Source organism: Primulina tabacum, chromosome 15, assembly GCF_025594145.1.
Source record: "Primulina tabacum isolate GXHZ01 chromosome 15, ASM2559414v2, whole genome shotgun sequence".
Lineage (NCBI taxonomy): Eukaryota > Viridiplantae > Streptophyta > Magnoliopsida > Lamiales > Gesneriaceae > Primulina > Primulina tabacum.
In genome coordinates, this window is record NC_134564.1 from 2,387,066 (window position 1) to 2,404,926 (window position 17,861).

The window sequence follows — 17,861 nt, forward strand, 5'->3', positions numbered from 1 at the left end:
TGGGTACCTAAAGGACTGATAAGGATTGGACCCAAATAAATTGGGTAACAGATACTAAAATTTGTGTTTGCAGGAACATGAGAAGAAAGCCAAAATCAACAGCTCCACATGGTATGTGGACAGTGGATGTTCTAGACACATGACTGGACAGAAAAATCTACTATCAGAAGTAATGAGTTGAACTAGACCAAAGATAACATTTGGGGATAACTCTAAAGGTAAAACCGTGGGTAAGGGTCAGATTATCCATGGTAACTGATGAAACTTAAAATTAATAATTTATTATATGTTAAAACCTGTATTTTAAAATTTAAGTTTCAATAAAATTATAAAATTATGTTATTTTAGTATTGTTTGTTTATATTTAATTGTCTTACTAAATATGTTTTATTTTCAGGTTTTCTACGTGTTGGTAAAATAATGATAACTCAAGCTAGAAAATTCAAATGGAGGTGACTCAAACATGTTTGGAATCCTTGAGAAATTATCTACAACTTTGCAGAAAACATGATTGCCTAAAAAGTTCATTAAGGTGATCAAATTGTGCAAATATCAAAAGGAAGACAAATTTACTTTTATTATGACCAGCATATAGTAAAAAAATAATAACTATTTCAATATTTAACCAAATGAGGTGAACCAAGTGGCCAAATTCATCTACAGACAATTACCCACATGTTTGCCGTTTTGAGCAGAGTCAAATTCGGTGATTAAAGTCGTGGAACAAAGCATTGAAAGAAGGGACATGGAATTGAACTTGGAGGAGACAAAGAATACTATTGCAATTACATGGCATTAATAAAAATTTTGACCCTTTCTCTCATTTGGATTATAAATAGAGGCCTTGTGCTAGCTTAAGAATCATTCTATCTCATTGTAAAATATAGTGTGAGTGTGTATCAAAGTTCTGAGTTCCAATATATTTTCTTTCATGTTCTCAACTATGAGTGATATTTTAGTGTTGATCAAAAGTAAGCTTATGGCAAGCTAAATCTATTATGTCAAGGTGAAGAGGGTGCATTCTTGGTGAAGTAAGATTGTTTATATTTTGTATATTCTTTCTTTATTTCTTTTCATTTAGCTAACTTGTTTTTATTGTAGGTATAAAAATGAATTATTTATTGTTATCAATTTACATCAAATGCTTGATACCATTAAAGTGGTTATCTTGATTTGTTGTTTAATTTTGATACAATAAATATTTCATCACTTATTATTAATATATATATATATATATAATAATATCATAATATTTCATTTAGACGATAGCGTGGCTCTGCCGGTTGTTCTAAATGAAATATTATGATTTAATACTAACATCTAACAATCTAACATTTACTTTATCGCAACTAACTTTTATTTTTCGCATCTAACTTTTACTTTATCGCAACTAACTTTTATTTTTTCGCAACTAACATTTACTTTATCGCAACTAACTTTTACTTTACCGCAACTAACTTATTAAATCAATATATTTCATTTAGGCAATAGCGTGACTCTGCCGGTTGTTCTAAATGAAATATAATGATTTAATTTAACATTTACTTTATGCAATTATTTATTTATATAGTTATAATTATAATCATAGGTACCATATATAAAATATCGGTTAATTCGGTATTTTCTATAGTGGGAACTATATTATATTATGTGTGTGTGTAATTTCTTGGAACCATTATTTTTGGTGGTTTCTTTTGTTTTACTTTTAGTTAAACAATATTACATAAACCAAGAATAAATCCTCAAGCCAAGACAAAATTTATAATTTGTAAACTTCATTCTTGCATTTGGTAATCTATAAATTAATAAATTTAAACTCAAAATAACCTCTCTGAGGATCGATCTCGTACTTACGAAATATATCATTTGCAGACAACCTACACTTGGGTGAATTATTATTTAAGTAGTAGCAAATTTTTGGCGATGTTGCCGGGGAGGTATAAATTAAGTTTATGTTTGTTAATTATGTTTTATTTATAAGTATTGTGTTGTTTTTTGTATGAGTATTTGGAGTCGAAAAAAAAGTGGTAGACTTATTCGAGTATCTGAAAATAATTTAAACATGGATGATAATTCAAATAATCAAGATAATGATAATAATAATAATAATAATAATAATAATAATAATAATAATCAAGAACATGATCAATTAAGAACGTTTAGGCACCATATGAACCCTATTAGAACTAGTGCCCCATCTTGTTTAGTTTTTCCTCCTGATGCATCTAATTTCAACTTCAAACCTCAAATTATTCAACTTTTACCAAATTTTCATGGCTTAGATTCTGAAAATCCATATTTGCATCTAAGAGAATTTGAGGAAGTTTGTAACACTTATAATGATCAAAATTGTAGCATGGATATAGTTCAATTAAAGCTTTTCCCTTTTTGTTTAAAAGATAAAGCTAAAACATGGCTACAAAATTTAAGATCAAGTTCAATAAGATAATGGGAAGAAATGCAACAACAATTTCTCAAAAAGTTTTTCCCTTCCCATAGAACAAACTCTTTTAAAAGACAAATTACAACTTTTTCTCAAAAATAAGGAGAAACGTTTTATAAATGTTGGGATAGATATAAAGAATTACTTAATATATGCCCACATCATGGTTTTGAAACATGGAGAATAGTTTCTCACTTTTATTAAGGTCTAATACATAAAGATAGGCAAATGATAGAATTCATGTGTAATGGAACTTTTGAAGATAAAAACACAAATGAAGCTATGTAATATTTGGATTCATTAGCAGAAAATGCTCAAAATTGGGATAATATAGGCACAATAGAACCATCAACAACTAAAAACAATAATTCAACAAATGGGGGTGGTATCTATAATCTTAAAGATGATATAGATATTCAAGTTAAACTTGCATCTTTAGCAAGAAAAATTGAGTCATTAGAAATGAAAAAGAGTGGTCAATTAAAAAGTATTCAAGAAATTATTTGTCATATATGTGATACACATGATCATGCTACAAAAGATTGTCCAACATTACCTTCATTTAAAGAATGTCTCCATGAACAAGCAAATTATGTTAACAATTATAAAAAACCAATACTAGATCCTTTTTCACCATCATATAATCCTGGATGGAAAAATCATCCTAATTTTAGTTGGATGAATGATAATAATGCACAACCGTCACAACAATATTTTCAAAATAACCAAAATCATCAAGGTTATATTCCTTATGTTACACCTCCAAGAAAAAACTTTGAAGATGTAATTCATGCATTTATCCAAAAGCAAGAGTCTATCAATATTCAAAACAATCAATCTATGAGTGATTTGAAAGAAACTCTTGCAAAATTTGCATCTGCACTTAATATTCATGAAAAAGGAAAATTTACATCTCAACCTCAACCTAATCCTAAAAATCAAAATCAAGAATTAAAAAATGAAAAAATTGATCAAATAAAATCTGTTATTACCCTTAGAAGTGGTAAAATAGTTAATGATCCATATAATAATGAAAACAAGGATCATTTAAAATCAAAGAGTAAGGATGATAATCCTGATACTTTTGAGAATGATGATACCTTAAATTTTAAGAATAATATGGTGAATGATAAATCATCTGAAATAGTAAATAAGTCAAATAAACATCCACCATTTCCTCATGCATTAACAAATCATAAAAAACAAAAAAGTGATTCTTATATCTATGAAGTTTTTAAACAAGTGAAGATAAATATTCTATTATTAGATGCTATTAAACAAGTACCTTCTTATGCAAAATTTTTAAAAAACTTATGTACTGTAAAGAGAAAATTGCATGTGAAGAAAAAAGCATTCTTGGCTGAACAAGTAAGTTTTATTCTTCAAAATAATTCTAGTTTAAAATATAAAGATCCTGGTTGTCCAACAATTTCATGTATTATTAGAGAAAATAAAATTAAAAAAGCTTTATTGGATTTGGGAGCAAGTGTGAATTTACTTCCTTATTCAGTTTATGAAAAACTTAATTTAGGAGAATTAAAACCCACTTCTGTTACTCTCTTAATGGCGGATAGGTCAATCAAAATACCTAGAGGTATTGTAGAAGATGTGTTGGTTCAAGTTGATAAATTCATATATCCTGTAGATTTTATTGTTTTGGATACACAACCAATAGAAGTACATAATGAAATTCCAGTAATACTGGGACGACCATTCTAGCAACTTCAAATGCTTTAATTAATTGTCGAAATGGAATAATGAAATTGTCTTTTGGAAATATGACTCTAGAACTTAATGTGTTCAATTTATGTAAACAACCAAGTATTAATGAAAATGAATATGATAATGAAATTGAAACAATTGTGGAAGAAAATATACAAGAAGAAAACTTAAATCAACAATCTGAAGTTTTTTCAATAGAAAGTTTTGAGTCTAAAAATAATTTTAAAGAAGATGATAATAAAAAACTTGAATTAAAAGTTTTACAATTAGAATTGAAATATGTATTTCTTGGTGAAAATAAAACATTTCCTGTTGTAATTTCTTCTACTCTTTTGCCAAATCAAGAAGAAGATTTGATTAAATTACATAAAAAATATAAAAATGCAATTGGATGGACTTTGAAAGATATAAAAGGTATGAATCCTTTAATTTGTACACATAAAATTCACTTGGAAGAAAATGCTAAAACATATCAACAACCACAAAGAAGGTTAAATCCACATATGAAGGAAGTTGTTAAGAATGAAGTATTAAAACTATTAGACGCTGGAATTATCTATCCAATTTCAGATAGTAAATGGGTAAGTCCAACATAAGTAGTATCTAAAAAGTCCGACATCACTGTTATAAAAAATGAAAAGGGAGAGTTATTACAAGCTAGGATTCCATCTAGTTGGCGTATGTGTATTGATTATAGAAAATTAAATGATGCAACTAGAAAAGATCATTTCCCACTACCATTTTTAGATCAAATTCTAGAAAAAGTAGCAGGAAATTCTTATTACTGTTTTTTTATGGGTATTCGGGGTATTATCAAATACCTATATCATTAGAAGATCAAGAAAAAACTACTTTTACTTGTCCTTTCGGAACTTTTGCATTTAAAAGAATGCCATTTGGTTTATGTAATGCTCCAGCTACTTTTCAAAGATGCATGTTAAGTATTTTCAGTGATATGATTGAATAATATGTAGAAGTTTTTATGGATGATATAACTGTTTTTGGAAACTCATTTGAAAATTGTCTTAAAAATCTAGAAGAAGTATTAAAAAGATGTGAAGAAAAAAATCTTGTTTTAAATTGGGAAAAATGTCATTATATGGTTAAATCTGGGATTGTTTTAGGACATGTGATATCTGAAAAAGGAATTGAAGTTGATAAAGCCAAAGTTGATGTTATTGCTAATTTAACATCACCAAAAACGGTCAAAGAAGTTCGATCATTCTTGGGTCATGCAGGATTTTATAGAAGGTTTATAAAAAATTTCAGCATAATATCTAAACCAATTTCAAATCTTTTAACAAAAGATACACAATTTGAATGGACTCAGAAATGTGAAAATGCTTTTAAAAAAATTATTAATCTTTTAGTTACATCACCTATTTTACAACCTCCAGATTGGTATTTACCATTTGAATTAATGTGTGATGCAAGTGATTATGCTATAGGAGCTGTGTTAGGACAAAGAAAAGAAGGAAAATCCTATGCAATCTATTATGCTAGTAGAACTTTAAATAGTGCCCAAATAAATTATTCAACTACTGAAAAAGAATTACTTTCAGTAGTATTTGCATTAGATAAGTTTCGATCTTATTTAATTGGTTCTACTACTATTGTTTACACCGATCATTCTGCCATAAAATATTTATCAAATAAACAAGATGCTAAGCCAAGATTAATACGGTGGATTTATTGTTACAAGAATTTGATATTATAATTAAAGATAAAAAAGGAAAAGAAAATGTTGTAGCCGATCATTTATCTAGAATAATGACTGAATCATCTCATAATGAAATACCAATAAATGAAAATTTTCCAGATGATCAGTTGTTTTATGCTACTATTATGCTCTGGTTTGCTAACATTGTAAATTTTCTTGTGACAAATAAAATGCCTTCTCATTGGAATTCACAGGATAAGAATAAATTCTTGATATAAGTTAAAAAATTTTATTGGGATGATCCTTACTTATTTAAGTATTGTCCTGACCAAATTTTTCGACGATGCATACCCGACAATGAAGTAAGTAATGTTATTAAATTTTGTCATTCTGAAGCATGTGGAGGTCATTTTTCATCCAATAAAACAGCTACAAAAATCTTACAATGTGGATTTTATTGATCGTCTTTATTCAAAGATACGCATTTATTTTGCAAATCTTGTGAAAACTGTCAGAAGATGGGATCAATTTCAAAACGAAACATGATGCCTTTAAATCCAATCATAATTATTGAAATATTTGATAGTTGGGGGATAGATTTTATGGGTCCATTTCCATTATCTTTTGGATATAAGTACATTTTAGTCGCTGTTGATTATGTTTCAAAATGAATTGAAGCAATTGCATGTAGAACTAATGATCGTAAAGTTGTTATAAAATTTTTAAAAGAAAATATTTTTAGCCGATTTGGAATACCTAGAGCGATAATTAGTGATGGGGGAAGTCATTTTATAAATAAATCATTTTCTTCTTTGTTAAGAAAATATGGCATTACACATAAAGTTTCTACCCCATATCATCCTCAAAGTAATGGTCAAGTTGAACTTACAAATAGAGAAATAAAATAAATTTTAGAAAAAACAGTTAATCCAAATCGAAAAGATTGGTCTTTAAGATTAACTGATGCATTATGGGCATATAGAACTGCATTTAAAACATCATTAGGAATGTCACCATATATGTTAGTTTTTGGTAAGCATTGTCATTTACCAGTTGAACTTGAACATAAAGCTTATTGGGCATTTAAAGCATTTAATATTAATTTAGATGATGCATCTAAATTAAGAAAATTGCAAATAAATGAACTTGAAGAATTAAGAAATGATGCATATGAAAATTCAAAGATTTATAAAGATAAAACTAAAGCCTTTCATGATAAAAATATTATGAGAAAGTCATTTGAAATTAGACAAAAAGTTTTGCTTTATAATTCTCGTTTGCATTTATTTTCAGGTAAACTACGATCGAGGTGGTCAGGACCATTTATAGTCAAATTTGTTTATCCTCATGGTGCTGTTGATATTGAAAATCCTAAAAATAATGACGTGTTTAAAGTTAATGGGCAAAGACTTAAGCCTTTTATAGAAAATGAAATTCTTAATAATGAGTTTATGCCTTTATATGATCCACAATAATTGTTTGATATTTTATCTTGTTTTGCAGATTCTAGTTCATTTCCCGGTTAAATGGCGGATAACGGTACTCCGTGACTGTTTAAGTCGGTTTCTTCAGTTTTCCCAAAATAATTGAAATATATATAATAATAATAATAATATGGATGCGTGTATTATGAATCTTCGTAAATATTTTTCTTGTTTACCTGATAATGCGTTGAAAAAAATTTATAAAGCTAGATGGGAGCGGCTAAGGTTGATGATGTCATATGGCATACCGAATGATGTCCGTTTGATAATTGAAGCAAAAGTCCGATTGGTTGGGGAAGCAAGTGAATTAATAATAAGACATATGCCAGGATTTGGTAAAAGCACATATGCCAAAAGCGAAGAGCTAAACGTATAGGTGGATGTCATAAATGTGCAAGGTGGACTTGTAAGGGAAAATGCAAAAATGTTGGAATGACATCAATGAATAGAGAAGATAAAATTTTATTCATTAAGAATGGTCTGAGTAAAGAGCCTTTGGATAATTTTCTAGAGGTTCTTGATACGCATTCTAGTGGGTACGTGCAAAATGAACTTCTTAAACTATGGAGGCAATTTCAACAGGAGGAATATCAATATGGACGGTGGAATCAGCCTTACAAAGATCCTACTATAGTAACGCATATCTATTTAGATAAGTAAATATATATACACAATTTCGTCTTGGGAATCTGACGTTAAAAGACCATGTTTGCCAATTTATAAGAAAATTGGATGGGAAGCATATCCTCGACTCATAGAAGGCGTTGAAGCCGTTACTGAACGTAAAATCAGAGGAAGATGTGAGCCACAATCACAACTACCATGTATATATTTGTTTTAATTTTGTCATTTTTATTTTCTTTTAATAATAATAATTTCCTGTTCAAATATTGACTTTTGGCATGTTACGCTTATAAATTCATATGCTGTGATTTAACAATTACAAAAAAAAAACATATTTCTCAACATGTCAACGTCCACGGTAAGTAAAATCAAAAATATTTGTGTATTTTGTGGATCTAGTGCAGGAAAAGATTCAATTTATGAAGAAGTAGCAGAAAATCTTGGAATAACACTTGCTAAAAAAAAAGATTCATTTGGTATATGGTGGTGAAGTTGGCCTCATAGGAAAAGTTGCAAAAGCTGCGCATGCAGGTGGAAGTGAAGTTTTAGGCATTATTCCGATTAACTTAGCCAATCTTACAGGACCAACAATAGGAGAAGAAATGAAAGTGGACAACATGTATGAACGAATTACTCAAATGATTGAACATTCAGATGCTTTCATTGCTTTGCCAGGAGGTTTCGGTACTTTGGAAGAAATATTTCATACTGTTTGTTGGGCACAATTAAATATCCACAATAAGCCAATTGGTTTGTTAAATGTTAACAATTATTATGATAAACTGTTATCGTTTCTTGATGATGTTGTGGAACAGGGATTTATTTCATTAGCTTCGCGAAGGATGTTAGTTTCTGCTACAAGTGAAGGTGAACTTATTGATTTACTGCAAGGATTTAGTCATGAACCAGATCCATCATTATCTCAACTTAATTGGCCAACATCCAAAAGTAAGAAAATAAAATTCATGTGATGCTAAACTTGTGATTCAACGGTATGTTTTAATGTTTTTCTTTAAGGTATGAATAATTTTTTCTTCTTCTCCTCTTAGTTTTTTTTATATAAAAATTAAAATATATACTTATATATAGTAATAATAATAATAATTTTTAGTTCAATGTCGAGTAAGGTGTCAGTAAAATGCACCTGAGACGCATTAGTTAATAATTATTGGAAAATCACAATACACTAGATTTTAATATTCATTATATTCAAAATACAGACTAAAAGAAAAATTAGTTTTTCATATGTACCAATTTATATATATTTTTTGATCAATTAATATAAAATATATAATAGATGTGTTCATATATATATATATAATTGTATGTGTTTTCAAATAAAATAATTTCAAAATTTTTTATGAGAATATAGTTAAAAGATATGGTTTGTATGGTTGTTAACATGTATAATTGAAAGAATTCTTTTGTAAAAGTATAATATATACTCACACATCTTTTGTGAGTGAGTGGTGAGAAATGAGAAAACAATTAATAAACTTTTATTGATTATTAAAAAATGGTTAATTACAAGAATATAACTCCCCTAAAAAAATATTTATTGAAAAAAGAAAAAAAAAAGAAGTAAATATATAACGGACTGCAAAATACTTTATTCATTGTAATTTTTTTAGATTAGATTGATGTACTATCAATGTGTTCTAAAAACATCAATATTGTGTTAAAAAAAAAACAAACAAACAAACAAAAATATTAGTTTGTGCTAGTATATATATTTATGGTAGAATGTTTGGATAAAAAATTTTATGTTATTGTAAAATTTTGCAGTCACGTTATTTAAAAAAAAACAATAAAAAAAAGAAAAAAAAGGGATTTTATTCTTTGTAAATTTTTCTATTTTGTTTTCAATATTATTTTAATTAATTGTCTGCTTTAATACTTAACCTTTTCAATGAGAGTTAATATTCATTCCAACTCCATTAGTGAAAATTAGTTATTCCTTAAACATTTTGACCTGAAAGAATATATGGAGTTGAGGCTTTTACAATAATATTCTTGATATTATACATGTTATGATGGGTGGTGTGAATTATCTTTTTGACTATATTATTATAAAAAATTTATAAATTTTTAAAAAATTATATATATATATTGCTACTTTATATATTATGTGAAAATAAGAATAATAATAAAAACACATCTAATTATATATTATTATATTAAATGAAAATATATATATATATAAATCGGTATATGATTTTGTTTTTAATAAATATGTTTGTATTTGAATATATAAAAGGAATAAAGAATCTAGGTTGTGATTTTCCGATAAATTTTATTACTAAGGGACTAGTAATAAAATAGTGAGGGGGTGTGATGAAACTTAAAATTAATAATTTATTATATGTTAAAACATGTATTTTAAAATTTAAGTTTCATTAAAATTATAAAATTATGTTATTTTAGTATTGTTTGTTTATATTTAATTGTCTTACTAAATATGTTTTATTTTCAGGTTTTCTACGTGTTGGTAAAATAATGATAACTCAAGCTAAAAAATTCAAATGGAGGTGACTCAAACATGTTTGGAATCCTTGAGAAATTATCTACAACTTTGCAGAAGATATGATTGCCTAAAAAGTTATTTAAGATGATCAAATTGTGCAAATATCAAAAGGAGGACAAATTTACTTTTACTATGACCATCATATAGTAAAAAAATAATAACTATTTCAATATTTAACCAAATGAGGTGAACCAAGTGGCCAAATTCATCTACAAACAATTCCCCACATGTTTGCCGTTTTGAACAGAGTCAAATTCGGTGATTAAAGTCGTGGAACAAAGCATTGAAAGAAGGGACATGGAATTGAACTTGGAGGAGACAAATAATACTATTGCAACTACATGCCATTAATAAAAAATTTGACCCTTTCTCTCATTTGGCCTATAAATAGAGGCCTTGTGCTAGCTTGAGAATCATTCTATCTCATTGTAAAATATAGTGAGTGTGTATCAAAGTTCTAAGTTCCAATATATTTTATTTCATGTTCTCAACTATGAGTGATATTTTAGTGTTGATCAAAAGTAAGCTTATGGCAAGCAAAATCTATTATATCAAGATGAAGAGGATGCATTCTTGGTGAAGTAAGATTGTTTATATTTTGTATATTCTTTCTTTATTTCTTTTCATTTAGCTAACTTATTTTTATTGTAGGTATAAAAATGAATTATTTATTGTTATCAATTTACATCAAATGCTTGATACCATTAAAGTGGTTATCTTGATTTGTTGTTTAATTTTGATACAATAAATATTTCATCACTTATTATTAATATATATATATATATATATAATAATATCATAATATTTCATTTAGACGATAGCGTGGCTCTGCCGGTTGTTCTAAATGAAATATTATGATTTAATACTAACATCTAACAATCTAACATTTACTTTATCGCAAATAACTTTTATTTTTCGTATCTAACTTTTACTTTCTCGCAACTAACTTTTACTTTTCCGCAACTAACATTTACTTTATCGCAACTAACTTTTACTTTACCGCAACTAACTTATTAAATCAATATATTTCATTTAGGCAATAGCGTGGCTCTGTCGGTTGTTCTAAATGAAATATAATGATTTAATTTAACATTTACTTTATGCAATTATTTATTTATATAGTTATAATTATAATCATAGGTACCATATATAAAATATCGGTTAATTCGGTATTTTCTATAGTGGAAACTATATTATATTATGTGTGTGTGTAATTTTCTTGGAACCATTATTTATGGTGGTTTCTTTTGTTTTACTTTTAGTTAAACAATATTACATAAACCAAGAATAAATCCTCAAGCCTTGACAAAATTTATAATTTGTAAATTTCATTCTTGCATTTGGTAATCTATAAATTAAGAAATTTAAACTCAAAATAACCTCTCTGAGGATCGATCTCGTACTTACGAAATATATTACTTGCAGACAAACTACACTTGGGTGAATTATTATTTAAGTAGTAGCAGTAACATTACTATCAATGATGTACTATTAGTTGAAAATCTTTGTTACAACTTGATTAGCATTAGCCAACTGTATGATAATGGTTACTCTATGGTTTTTCAGAAGCACATGCACAGTTAAAAATGTTTATGAGTCTACTGTATTAACTGGAAAAAGAGAAGGCAACACATACAAAGTTTCATGGAATAAAGATCATATTAATGTTCCTACGTGTTTAGTTGCCTCTCTTAGTGATAAATATTGGCTATGACATAAGAGATTGAATCATCTGAATTTCAAGTCAATCAATAATCTCAAGAAGCAGAATATAGTTGATGGTTTTCCTGATATAAACTTCGTTGAGAATCATGTCTGTTCAGCATGTCAACTTGGTAAGCAAGTCAGATCTAGCGTCAAGAATAAAGGTAGTAAATCAACTTCAAGGTGTTTGGAATTATTGCATATGGACTTGTTTGATCCAATCCCTATCATGAGCTTAGGGGGAATGAAATATACACTTGTTGTTGTTGATGACTTTTCCAGATTTACTTGGGTAATATTTCTTGCTGGAAAAGATCAAACCAGTAGTCTACTGATCAAGCTTCTGAAAAGAATTCAAAATGAAAAATCTATTTCTGTCATTAAAATCAGAAGTGATCGGGGAACTGAGTTTACTAACAAGATTCTTGAGTTATACTTGGATGAACAGGGCATTCATCATGAATATTCAGCTGCCAGAACGCCTCAACAGAATGGAGTAGCTGAGAAGAGAAACAGAACTCTTAAAGAAGCTGCTAGAACAATGTTAGCAGATGCAGACATCTCTCAGCGCTTCTGGGCAAAAGCAATCAACATAACATGCTACACACAAAACAGAACAATGATCAATAAAAGGCACAATCAGACTCCGTTAGACAGGATTCATCTAGAACTGGATAGTGAAGATGATGCAGAACCTAGTGTTAAAGATGCTCAAAATCCAGAACCAGACATTCCGCTGGTAGAACCAATTGTTCAGACACAGGATTTACCAAAACCAGAAGTGAACATTCCAGAACCTGCTACTGCTTTGGCTGAGCCTGATTCGAATCCATCAAACCAGGAAAAAATTTCTTTAAACCCTTTTGTCTGGAGAAAATCCCATCCTCCATCTTTGGTTATTGGTAATCATGCAGCTCCATTAAGAACCAAAAGGCAAATGATTAATGAATATATGCATGCTGCTTTTATCTCTCAGGATGAACCAAAGAAAATTGAAGAAGCTCTTCTGGATCCCAGTTGGATCGAAGCAATGCAAGAAGAGCTTAATCAATTTAAAAGAAATGAAGTTTGGTTTCTTGTACCTAGACCAACTCATCAAGCTGTTATTGGAACCCGATGGGTGTTTAGAAACAAACTAAATGAAGAAGGCACTGTGGTCAGAAATAAAGCAAGACTGGTGGCTCAAGGTTTCAGACAAGAAGAAGGAATAGACTATGATGAAACCTATGCACCAGTAGCAAGGCTTGAAGCGATCAGAATATTTTTAGCCTTTGCTGCTTTCAAAAATATCAAAGTTTATCAGATGGACGTGAAAAGCGCCTTCCTAAATGGTCTACTGCAAGAAGAAGTCTACGTTGAACAACCTCCAGGTTTTATCGATTATTTCTTACCAAATCATGTATTTAAATTAAACAAAGCCCTGTATGGCTTAAAACAGGCACCTCGAGCTTGGTTTGACACACTCTCACAATTTCTTGTTAATCATGATTTTACTATCGGCACAGTAGACAAAACTTTGTTCACTTTAGTTAAGAATAAGCACATTTTGTTAGTACAGATTTATGTTGATGACATTATCTTTGGATCAACTAACCCCAAATTGTGTGCAAAGTTTTCCAAATTAATGCAAGAACAATTTGAAATGAGCATGATGGGAGAATTAACATTCTTCCTAGGACTACAGATCAAGCAACTTGATACTGGAATCTTCTTAAATCAAGCTAAGTATACTAAGGAACTACTGAAAAAGTTTTTCATGGAAACATGCTCTGCTGCTTCTACTCCTATGTGCTCATCTACTAAACTTGATAAGGATGAAAATGGAATTTCAGTATAGGTAACTCAGTATCATGGTCTTATTGGTTCACTGTTATATCTTACTGCCAGTAGACCTGATATTATGTTTGTTGTCTGTATTTGTGCAAGATTTCAATCTAACCCTAAGCAGTCACATTACATTGCTGCTAAGCGCATATTGAAATATTTGAAGGGCACTCAAAATGTCGACTTATGGTACCCTAATGATTCATCTTTCAATCTTATTGGATATTCAGATGCTGATTATGCAGGTTGCAAATTGGACATGAAAAGCACAAGTTGTTTTTGTCAATTTCTTGGTGATAGGCTAATCTCCTGGTTTAGTAAAAAGCAGACTTTCATAGCTACGTCTACTGCAGAAGCAGAATACCTTGCTGCTGGAAGCTGCTTGTCACGCCCCGGGACGGGGGTTGGTTGACACCGGTGTTGCTCTCAAATTTACATTCGAAAACAACAAGCCTCAGAAGTACAAAATTCAGAAACCAGTCTTTTATTCATAATATTCATTGTCTGATACAACTCAAAGGACAAATGTTTTACAGCGGAAATGTAAAACCAAACATAATATCATTTTAACAGATACGACGGAAACATAATTTAGAACAGTCTTCTTCACCAGCCCCAAAATTGAGTCTGCTCTTCCTCTTCTAACAATTCTTTCTCGTTCTTATCTGATATGGGTTTGGTGGGTGAGTGATATGGTTGTCACTCAGTAAGCGGGGGTGAGAATATCTCTCAGTTTTCAAAACCATTTTTAAACAGAAACAGTAATACGAATGATAAACAGAAATTCTTATTTTCAGAACAGAAGTCAGTATTCAGAAATCAGTATTCAGTAATCAGTAATCAGAAATTTATCAAGTAAGCACTGAGCACGTTCGTGAATTTCATAGCTAAACTGATATCAGTCCCCTATATGTTCTCTCCTCTAAGGGGTGAGGCCAGTAATCAGTAATCGGTAATGTTCAAAATATATATTCCTACCATTAATTCACTAAGTTTCAGTGCTTCAGAAATCAGAGATCAGGAATACTTAAAACAGGAATTATCAAACTGGTTTCAAGATATTTATACATAGCCCACTTACCGTAATTTGCTAGAGTTTCGGTTGTTGAAGTCTGGAATATGCTTGCTCTTGCTACTGGATTTTTCAGCTCGAAAATACACTCTCTTAGCTTCGAAAATTCAAGTGAGAATCTCAAGATTTGTGTAACACCAATTAGAGGTTTGAGAGTGTTATTTATAGGCAAAATTCTGACTATTAGCCTCTCAATTAATGGCTATAATCTATCATTAACAGCCTTTATTCCATGTTAAATGCTTTAGTTACAAGTCATGAGCTGAATTAGTAACTGTCTGCTGGAATCTCGTTCTTCTGCTGCTGGATTTTATCTGTTGTCTGCTGCTAGATTCTAATCTGCTGGAAAAATACCAGCTTCTGAAATATTAGCTTCTGCTGGTATTTTGCATTGCTGCTGAAATTTGCATTGCTGCTGAAATGTTGGAAATTTGGGTTCTCACACTGCTGTTCTCAAATACTATGGATACAACAACAACTTAAAGACTATGGAGTTCAAACTTCTGAATCACCCATCTTCTGTGACAATATCAGTGTTATAGCAATCACGCAAAATACAGTACTTCATTCCAGAACAAAGCACATAGATATCATACATCATTTCATTAGATATCATGTGCAGAAGAAGGACATTCGTCTGTAATACGTTTCTACTGATAAAAAAGCAGCAGTTATCTTTACAAAGCCTCTGCCTGAGAATAAGTTTTCTTATTTTCGAAATGTTCTTGGTTTAATTGATTTAACTTGAGTATATTGTTGCTATCAGTTTGTTGATTACTATCAGTTGCATGTTACTCAACTAATATCAGTTTGTTTATAAGAAAAATGAGACAATTTGTGGCAACTACTGATATTTTATTAAGAATAAAATCGACGCCTTACAACTTGATTCAAACTTCTTTCTACAGCATCTTGCCTCAACCTAAACCAGTTGTTCAAATCATGACTCCTAATATTCCTAAAGTTTTCGGAATTGGCAACTAGATCAAGCAACTCACACTCTCTTGATCGCAGCATGTGGTTCAGCACATCATTTTTGACCAGCTCTAATATGTGATCGACTCGAGCAAGCCTCTTGAACCTTCTTGCAAGTGTCCTCTGTCTAGCAGAAGCCGGAAATTCTCCGGTATTGATTAATTGGAGGTCATGAGCAATAGTCCAAATGGACATAACCTCCGCAAAGATGAAGTCTTCTGCACCTCGTTTTAATTCTTGCAAACATTGAGGTGTCCATGAAGGATGAGGAACATGAGTGTTGCTTTCACAATCCATTGGAATACAAATGTCATTACGAGCATAAGTTATCTTCATTTATAGACAAGACTTGAGGAAGACGAAGAGTCATCGAGCCTTAAATTATTCAGACTAAGTTTTTCTCATCCTTTCTTCTGTTTATTTCTTGTTATTTATTTATTTATTTGCATTAAGTAAAAAGCAGTGATAAACAGAGATATGACAAAATGGAATATTTCATTCATAAAACCAGATGCATTACATTGCCCTATCTATTACATTTTGTTGATATGAGCAGTTTGAAGTACTGCAAATTACTTCAGCAGGAACCTAACTAAGATTTGCTGGAATCCCCTCGCTTCGCATGGTCATGGTTTGTGAAAGGGATTATTCCGCTATTTAGTCTTTCTAAGAACGAACAATCTAATTGATTGTTCATATTACATGTAAGGCCCTGTAATTAATTATCCGGTAATATGCCATAATTAGAATAATTATTGAGTTGTAAATTAAAATAATTATTTATGCCGAATAAATTCAAGAAGTGTGTTAAAAATATGTATTTTAGAATATCGGAAAATTTAACGATATAAAATACATATAGAGCTTAAATAACACATGAGAGCAAGATAAATTCAGACCGGGATAAATGGGCTTGGGTTACTATTTATGTGATCAATTATTATTATTAAATGCATACGATACACACATACCTCATTCAAAAAGAGAAAAAGAAAACGAGAGAAGAAGGAAGAGAAAAGAAAGAGGAAACCCCATTCCCGTCACTTGTGTAGCGGCTGCGGGAAAATCGCGATATCTCCTCCGTCCTACGTCAAAATCTCAATTGGTCTAAAGGGGTGTCTTCCTAACATCCTAGGCTTTGATTCAAGACAGATATCACGAATTTTGAGCAAGGATACGAGTAGATCAAAGCTGCTGTTCCGGTACTCTGTTTCTGCGCGAATCCTTCCGGTTCTTGGGTGAGAGTTTTTGGGTTGCTGCGATTTTTGTATTTTGAATTTGTAGAAATGATCTAAACAAACTTTTTAGTCCTTTATGTTAGCTGTTTATAGCCACTGGAAAAATGGGTTTTTGATTAGAAATGGATTTGTTATGATTTTTCTACCAAAATGTGTCAAAATGGAATTCTGTGTTGGAGCTGTGTACAACACCTACTGTAATTCGGGCTTATTGCATTTAAGCGCTCAGACTCTGGACTTGTGATTCAAATACGAGTTTTAGAGCAATGTGTTTGTTGGAATTTTCAAGTTCGCAATCTTGATTTTGATGTTAACAAAACTTGTTATTGTGTTTCTAACATATTTACTCAAGTGTGAAATTGCAAACACAAGAAGCAAGCTGAAACTGAATTTTGCACAAACTGAATTTCTGGCGAGCTTCAGTATTTTGATGATATCTCTCAACTGGTTTATCCAAATGACAATCAGCCAATTGGACTGATTAGAAAACTCAATTTGGAACAAATCGTATTTCACGTCAGTTGGGCAAAATCGGATGTTATCATGGTCTAACTGATCGCTCAATTACCGAACTGATCACACGAAAACAGC

The 17,861-nt window shown here is 30.3% G+C and overlaps 1 non-coding gene across 1 annotated transcript; it reads right to left on the minus strand.

Moving 5' to 3' along the window:
- Window positions 1-2,502: 2,502 nt before the first annotated feature.
- LOC142528170 (small nucleolar RNA R71) lies at window positions 2,503-2,613 on the minus strand. Its single transcript, XR_012815650.1, has one exon. It is a non-coding gene; the product is annotated as a small nucleolar RNA R71 (small nucleolar RNA).
- Between the last annotated feature and the right edge of the window lie 15,248 nt (window positions 2,614-17,861).